The sequence below is a fragment of the Panthera leo genome, chromosome F3, assembly GCF_018350215.1.
Source record: "Panthera leo isolate Ple1 chromosome F3, P.leo_Ple1_pat1.1, whole genome shotgun sequence".
NCBI lineage: Eukaryota > Metazoa > Chordata > Mammalia > Carnivora > Felidae > Panthera > Panthera leo.
The window spans coordinates 60,327,928-60,336,629 of record NC_056696.1 but is presented as its reverse complement, the minus strand read 5'-3'; the positions used below and the strand labels follow the sequence as shown (position 1 = coordinate 60,336,629).

The following is an 8,702-nucleotide window of genomic DNA, read 5'->3' as shown; positions in this document are numbered from 1 at the left end:
TCTGTCTCTCTCTCTCTCTCTAAATAAATAAATAAATAAACTTTAAAAAATAATATAAATAAAGGCTGCCTCCTCCATCAATCTGCCCGTACAAATAGGTAATACTTCGACCATTCTCCGAAACACTTGCTTCAATATTTATTACAGCACTAGTTTAATTTCCCTCTGTATCATAATTACTTATTAAACTGGAACCTTCTTCTTGAGGATAGGGACAACTCCTTCATCTTTATAATATCAAAGAATCTAGCATTTGGCTTTGTACACAACGAGTGCTTCATAAATGCTTGTTGAACGGACGCTAAGATTACCACTATGACCCGGACAGACTCCGTCCCCGCTCTCGTGGAGCTATAAGCTACGAAGTTGAGGGTAACTTTTAATTGCCCTTAACTCCAAACTAAATAACATCGTCATAAAATTCTCAAGGTAGAAAGAATGGGTTACATAGATGCTTCCATCCCTTCAATGGTTCCCAGTCAAACTATGGTCATAAAACCCTCCCCTTGTCACATAAACAACTTGGCCACAGCTGCAAAGCACATGGGGGCTCTCAGGATATAGAGCAACTGTGATCACACAGAGTGGAGACCAGAGGGAAACATCTGGTCCCTTCTAGAGAGAGGTCAGCAGTTCAAATGTGGGACTCTCTAATCCAGACTAGGTCCGGATCCAAGGAGCCACAGCCAAAGAGGTGGATGTCAGCACTAGACCTCAGGAAGGCCTGCTCAAGTCCCGTGAGGGAAGAAGAAATACTGGAACAGAGCCCAGCCCCCAAGACCGGGCCACTGGCACTCGCATTCCGTTGAACAGACATGGATTGACCTGGTTACTGGCTACATACATTCAGGTGTCGATTTAGAGGCGGCAACCCAATCACACACAGGCCAAGCGATCTATTTTCAGATCCCGCTCACTCTTGGGGAAGAGGCTCTAAATATACCCTCCAGTGACTGCAGGAGGCAGATTATCATTGCCGGCAGCTGAGCAGGGCGGGGCAGACAGGGACTTCCAGAACCTCACCATTACCCTCGCACAGCCCAAAGGCCCCACCACTTGTAGAGCTATATTTACATAAGGGCAAGTGTCTGTTATATTTGACGGGGTTTTCATTCATGAGCCCCCAGCTGTGGGCTCTGTATGGCAACACAACCGCTATCCTGTTCCCTCGTAAGATCCACTGAGCATGGCGATGCCACAAAGGAGGACTTGGGCAAAATGGACCTCGTTCTGTTCTCAGGCATTTAGAGCATAGGAAGGTCTTGCAATTATACAGGCAATGGTAATGAAATCTCCCATATGTGTAACACCCGATAGTCTACGACACGCTTTCATAGCTTATTTATAAGCAGGTATGGTGTATCGTGGAGAGCAAATGCACAGGGGGCTGCAGTCAGAAAGGACGTTGGCTATCAGGACACGAGAATTTATCTTGCTGTCATGATTTTCTCTGCAGCGGGGAAGGCCTTTTGAGTTAGTGTCCCACCAAGACATAGTTCTCTTACTGCCAAAAGCCAAACGCTGTATAACCAATGCTATTTCCAGGCAGCTAATCCCAAAAGGCCAGAAAGCATTTAGTTTCCGAAGGAACTGAGTGAGAGCTGCACTAACCGGCAGCATTCAGGTAACTCTGCCTGACAGCAAAAATGAATAGAATTAGCTAAAGGCAGAGAAATAGTCGATTAGGGCAAAAGTGTGGCAGAAGGAAGGTCTTAAAGTCAATGTTTAGCAGTAGCAGACAGAGTTGGAGAAAGCTCTGTATTTAGTGTATTATCCTAGTCTCCGGGGACATACCGGACCCAGTTTCGCCAGAATCGACCACGGGACACTGAAGAGAACCAGTGGAGGAAGTCGGCATCTGAGGCGTCTACCCCCTGCAGCAGGGGTAGCTCAGAGGGTCGAGGCACCATCTGCGTGAGACTCATCTGGGGGGCTTGTTAAACCCCAGAGATCTCTAGGCCCCGTCCGGACCTTCTGGATCAGAATCTCTGGAGCTACAGAGGCCCTGGGCATGAGCATCTCTAACAAGCTCAGCAGGTGATTCCTATAAGCAGTGAAATGTGCAGCCTCCAGAATGGCACCTAAAGAAGGCCAAATCTCAACCGGGTGTTCGCACCATGTTGTGGTGTCAGAGATCACTCATCCATGCCTCCCAGTTACGCTGTAAGGCCAACATTAATCTCTTTTTACAGCCTGAGTTCCTAAAGCCACGGTTATTGTAAGTAGTGGGGTCAAGCTTAGGAAATTCTTCTGACTGTAAATATTGTGCTCTCTCGGGGCACCTGGGTAGCTCAGTTGGTTAGGCGTCCAACTCTTGATTTCGGCTCAGGTCATGATCCCACGGTTCATGAGGTCGAGCCCCGCGTTTGGCTCCACGCTGAGAGCATGAAGCCTGCTGGGGATTCTCTCTCCCTCTCTCTCAAAATAAATAAATACACATTGAAAAAAAAAAAAAAAAACGGGCACCTGCGTGGCTCAGTCGGTTAAGCACCCGACTTCGGCTCAGGTCACGATCTCACAGTTCGCAGGTACGAGCCCTGTGCTGGGCTCCTCTGCTGTCAGCACGGAGCCTGCTTTGGATCCTCTGTCCCTCTCTCTCTCTCTGTGCCCATACCCTGCTTGTGTGTGCTCTCTATCTCTCAAAAATAAAACATTTAAAAAATTTTTAAAAAGTTCATCTTCCTGGTAAAATGTGGTAGAGAGAACACAATATTTACTTTCTTTAAGTGTGTATTTGTCTATTTTGAGAGAGAGAGCATGATCTGGGGAGGGGCAGAGACAGAGGGAGAGAGAGAATCCCAAGCAGGCTCTGAGTTGTCAGCATGGAGCCCGACGCGGGTCTGGATCTCACACACCACGAGATCATGACCCGGCCAAAATCAGGACTCTGATGCTTAACCGATCGAGCCACCCAGGGCCCCCCCCACCTTTGTTTTTAATGTGCAAGATGCACTTCCTGAACTATCCAAACCTCTGTCCCTGACAAGCAGGTGGCCCAGACTCTGGTCGGACAAAGATTCTGGAAAAAGGGTTGAGTGCGAAGGTGAGGTAGGGGTGAAGTGGTGCTTCCTTGCAGCTATGGGTTTTGGGAAGACTTAGTTGGGAGAAAGTAGGCCCAAGAGACAAGAAATAGTTGAAAGCATTCAGCGCGCACAGGACCGGGTGAAGAGGAAAAGCCTGGCGAAAGCAGTCTCAGAATATGTCCAGTTAGAGATGCCGCTACAGAGTCTGATGGACAGTGGGGGAGGGCAGCTCTAGAAGCAGTTTCCCGGTGCAGTGGCATGTGGGAAGAGGAAGGCTGTTCTGGCTGCCTGTGACATCACCCATGGGCAGCTGTTAAGGGTACAGCGTTATTTCTGGAATTGCCCAAACATCAGTGACTCTTAAGGGGGAATTTCAGACACATCAGCAGGCTGGGCACAGATATTTAAGGATTGGAGCCTTTCTGACGCCTAATCAAAGCCTGCATCTGAGGCTGATGTTGCCCCCTCCCGCCATGACCCTGCACGGATGCCTTTGGTCCAGACCTTTGGCAAGCTTCAGCTAGCCAAGACTGGAAGGACTCTATAATCAGAGGTGGAGAAGGCAGGGGCAGAGGAGAGGACTTCCCCTCGACATCCTGGCAGATGAAAATAGCTCCCAAGGACTTTAGGCCCCCAAAAGCTAAAGTAAGAAGAGAGGAAATTCAATTAATCCTATATGTAGTTCTCGAACATCCATTATTTTATCAACTGTTTGAGGGGCAGGGATATACCCTCTCTATACTTCAGAGAAGGATCAGTCATGCCAGGTAATTTAAGAAAGCAATCATGATTAGGGCCAAAAATTAATCAGCCTTTTTCCATTGGAAAGTAGGCAGAGGACTGTGTTCAAACTTCCATTTAGGGGCACCTGGGTGGCTCTGTCAAACATCCGACTTCGGCTCAGGTCATGATCTCGCGGTTCGTGGCTCTGAGCCCTGCGTCGGGCTCTGTGCTCACAGCTAGCTCAGGGCCTGGAGCCTGTCTTCAGATTCTGTGTCTCCCTCTCTCTCTGTCCCTCCCCTGCTCATGCTGTCTCTCTCTCTCTCTCTCTCTCAAACATAAAATAAAACATTAAAAAAAATTTTTTAAACCAAAAAACTTCCATTTATCGATCAGCTTGCCAGGGATCGACCAGGAAGACACTGGGAGTGGCATGGAAGGAGCAGCTACCATCCCTCCTCCCTCCCCGTCCATCCATCTTGTGCACTCCCGGCAGATTAATCCTCCTAATGCATAGGGCTCGGATGTGATTCCTCAGGCCAAATACTCTTAATGGCTCCCCCTCCACCCACAGAGGTATCTGCACTGGGTCCCCTTCCATCTCTCCAAACCTTTGGCCCTCACCTTGACTCAGCACATTCTAGTCTCCAGAAAAGGGCACCGTGTTCTCTTCCCCAAACCCACCCTGCTCGCTCCTTCGCCCTTGTTCCCTGCTTTCGCTCAAGCTGCTCCATCCCTTCTGGAACACCGCCTTCCCCACTGTTCCTCCCCATTGGCTGAATCCTAGCTGGCCCTTCTCTGGGCGCCTAAATGCCACCTCCTCCTGGTTCCCCCAGTTAGGTATCTCTCTCTCTTTCTCTCTCTCACTCCCCCCCCTCCCTCCTCTCCGCGTGGCTGTATCTCCTTCTCTCTCCCTGCTCTTGGCACTTCTACACCCACTGCCCAACTTTGAGCACCTCTCTGTTGTGACCCACCACTAGCTCAGCCATGTGACCTTTGGGTTTTCTTCACATGAAGCCTATGCACAGACTAATGTCACTGAACTTGCTGTTATTAAAACCCATCTCGCATGCCCTTTTTAATCCACGCTCTTTCCTCAGTGTCTACTGAGGGCTTGGCCTCATTGTGATGAGGCAAGTTTCCTTGGGGCGGGGGGTAGAGGGACATTGGGACGTGTCATCCCACTCAGCGGATCAATGTGTTCTTCTTAGGAAGCTTCCCGTGCCACACCCCCATCCCCCCACCCTAGCAAATGTCGGACCTCTGCTTCTTTGCTCTCGCCACGCATCCACTCTTCCTCACCAGCACATATCCTAATTATAATCAACCAATTGTATAACTCTGCTTAATACCTGCCTCCCTCCACGGACAGAAAGCTTCATGAGAGCATATCTCTTCTACCCGTCATTGAATCCTGGGACGTGGCTGGTAGGCAATGAGTAGCTGGCGAATGGATGACTATCATTTATCACACTCCGTGCTAGATTATAGCGTTGTGAGCATAGGGTGTGTCTAAGAATACAGGTGTCTAAGAATACAGGTGATGTAGGACATTCTTTGTATACCCCACCACTTCCAGTGGTGCCTTGTTCATAGCAGATGCTCAAAAGGAAAAAAAGCAGAAAAGAAAAAAGAAAAGAGAAAAGAAAAAAGGAAAGGGAAGGAAAGGAAAGGAAAGGAAAGGAAAGGAAAGGAAAGGAAAGGAAAGGAAAGGAAAGGAAGAAAAAAGTCGTTGAAGCTATTCGTCTACTGGGAAGGCAGTCCAAAGTCAGTAATGGTGAGTCAGTAACATCACATTGGATTCCAAGCGGACACGTTGAGCCTATAAATCAACAAATTATTACTGAGCACGCAATTGGCATAGAATTTTTTGTCTATCTGTGTGCCTATCTGTCTGTCTAGGATAAGAAAAGGGGTTGTAGAGACAGCAGAGGGTCTGGTTTGAGCCCTAGCTTTGCCCCTGAGTGTCTGTATGACCTTGAACAGTCAGATTCCCTGAATGTCAGCTTCCAGTTTCCTCAGCCTTTAAAATGAGCACAAAATTCTTAGTCAACAGGGATACTGTGAAGATGGAAAGTAGGGATGTATTTGAAAGCCTTTTGTAAAACGTGAAGTGTGATAACGTGTATAATTATTATGAGTGCATGATGAAAAGAAAAGGCAATGAAGGCAATGAAAGGGAAGGAGGCTGTGAGAGTCCCAGTCACCCTCTAAGCAGTCAGGTGCAATCCAGGAGTGGGGCATGAGGCCCGAGCTCTCCGAGCCTGTCTGTCCTGACCCCCTGACAGTCCCGAAACCTCCAGAGACTCGGGTTCATCGTCTCGTCAAATGGGCTCCAAGGCGCCTGACTTCCTGGGAGGAGCGGGCTTACTAATAAAGAGATTGTCTTAATAATGTGAAGTACCGGGTGCCATGGTAACGGGCATTACATGATCTGGAGAACAGGAGCAGCTTTTGATAAGAATAGGGAGTCTGCAGCTGGGAGAAGGGGGGTAGGGATGCACATGGGATGGGGGTGGAGGAAAGGCAAACATGGGCAGACACAGAGTAGGCACCAAAGGGAACGGACGAGCAGGATCTGTGGTACCCGCCAGTCGGGGCAGCCTCTCCTGTCTGAGCCCTGCTAGCTGGGGTGTGTCTGGAGCCTCTCCAGATTTTTCTGCTGCTAGTGAAGATTAGGATCCCCCTGTGTCCTTGACCTGGAAGCCCCCAGTGCTGTTTCAAGATATGAGCGGTACAAATACTTGGGTAAAACCAGGTTGTGAATTTACAAAAGAAAAAAACAAAAACAAAAACCAGAAACACGGGTTTTATTTGTACTCACCGAAGAAAGACTTTAAGAAGTTCTCTTGTAACTCAGTTTGGCGTGGCCTCTTGGTTGATGGTGTTCTGGGTGAGTCCTACCAAAGTGGAGAGTCAGAGTTCATACACTATGAATAGAAGGTCAAGGCCGATGCTGATTTCCATACCATCAAGCTTCATTACTCTATTAGAATACTGTCTGTCCATCCGGGGACACACCGTAGAGCACAGGAGGCTGCCAGGCAGAGGGAAAGCACATGAGATGGGGCAAGGAAGGATGATCCACACCTAATGAGTCCTTGTACGTTCCAGATGCTAGACTGGGTGCTTTATCCACATCAACTTCTGCCGGGGAGTCTACTGTCTCGGGTTCAGGGCCCAGCTTCTCACCGGCCAGCTGTGAGATCTTTGGGCTGTTGTTTTTTTTTTTAAAGACAAGAACCTCTGGGGCGCCTGGGTGACTCAGTCGGTCAAGCGTCTGACTTCGGCTTAGGTCATGATCTCACAGTTTGTGAGTTCGAGCCCCGCGTCGGGCTCTGTGCTGACAGCTTAGAGCCTGGAGCCTGCTTCAGATTCTGTGTCTCCCTCTCTCTCTGCCCCTCCCTGCTCACACTCTGTCTCTCTCTCTCTCTCTCTCTCTCTCTCTCTCTCTCCCTCTCTCAAAAATAAATTATAAACATTTAAACATTTTTTTTTTAAATAAAGAAAAGAAAACATCTGTTCTTATCTTAAGAGGGCCATTCGACTCTACAGACAGTACCTGGGGTTTACCAGCAGGCCTACTGGAACTTCAGCAGCTTGACCCCAAGAGGCCAGGCTGACAATGGCAATTTACACAAGTCGTGACTGTCCACAGTCTGTGGTGGTCTGGACCTGTGGGCAGCGTCAGCAACAGCCCTGCAGGCCAGGCTTTGAGCCAGCTCTACCTGCCGTGGAACAGTAGAGCCATTCTCTTCCCCAGCCTTCGTATATTTCTGCAGATTCAATAAACACAGTTTGATCAACTCCCATATCCTAGCCATCGTGCTGGCCTAGGGGACAGAAAGAAGTGTCAGAAATGCTTCCTGTCCTCCTCAAGCTCACGATCTGATGAATAATTGTGATGTGGGAACCTATATTATGCTCCACTTCCCTTTAGCTGCGGCTGTCTCTTCCCCTTCCCAGCCAATACCTCCAGAAGCTGCTGAGCACCCTCCCCCACCCCGCCCCACCCCTACTCATTTGCTCACCTTTCACTTGCTTCTGAGTCCGCAAATCTGGCCTCCACAGCCCCCACTCTGATATGACCACTCTCTCCAAGGTCATCAGAAGCCCCTTTGTTTCAGATTTGAATTCATGTTTTAGCTGTTTATCTAACAATGGAACAGCGTTCAACACTACTGACTTCTTCTCTTCCCTTCTTGAAGCATGATCCTTTGGCCTCCTTGGCACAATCCTCACAGATCTAAGTATTCACAGCCCCTCTAGACATCTAGACTTGGATGTCTCACAACTATCTCACACCTGACACAGCCTAACTAAACTCAGGATGTTGCCTCCAAATCTGCTTTTCTTCCAGAGTCTTCCACTCCTAGATGGCAGCTCCAGCCAATATGAAACCACTTTCCCCCTTGTTTCTTTTACTTCCTCCGCCACCCAATGCTGTCAGTTCTTCTCATCTTCGATGCACCCAGCTTGGTCTCCATCTTGTTCTGCCTGGATTGCTGCAAACACCTCCTTTTCCCCTTGCTTCCACTGTTACCCTCTCCATCCCCTTAGTTACACAATAGCCAGATTTTTTTTTAATGCAGAATTGATCATATGACTCCTATGCTTAAGTCCTTTCATGAATAGGGCACCTGGGTGGCTCAGTAGGTTAAGTATCCGACTCTTGATTTCCACTCAGGTCATGATCTCCTGGTTGTGAGATCAAGCCCCATGTCAGCTTCTGTGCTGGGCTGGTCATGGAGCCCATTTAAGGTTTTCTCTCCCTCTCCCTTTGACCACTGCTCATGTGTGCTCTCTCTCTCGCTCTGTCTCTCTCTCTCAAAAAAAAAAAGCCTTTAATGTTTTATAATTGAACTGAAAAGTAACCTCCTTTACCGTAACTTGATCTTTAAGGTCCCCATGACCTGCCCCTGGCTACTTCTTTACCTAAACTCCTGTACTCTTGCCCTC

At 48.5% G+C, this 8,702-nt stretch overlaps 1 long non-coding RNA gene across 1 annotated transcript; it reads right to left on the bottom strand.

Annotated features, from left to right (window-relative positions):
* Window positions 1–5,470: 5,470 nt before the first annotated feature.
* On the bottom strand, window positions 5,471–7,682 carry LOC122211776. Its single transcript, XR_006198828.1, has 3 exons — window positions 7,306–7,682; window positions 6,568–6,780; window positions 5,471–5,565 (listed from the first exon to the last, which is right to left on the bottom strand). It is a non-coding gene; the product is annotated as an uncharacterized LOC122211776 (long non-coding RNA).
* Window positions 7,683–8,702: the final 1,020 nt, after the last annotated feature.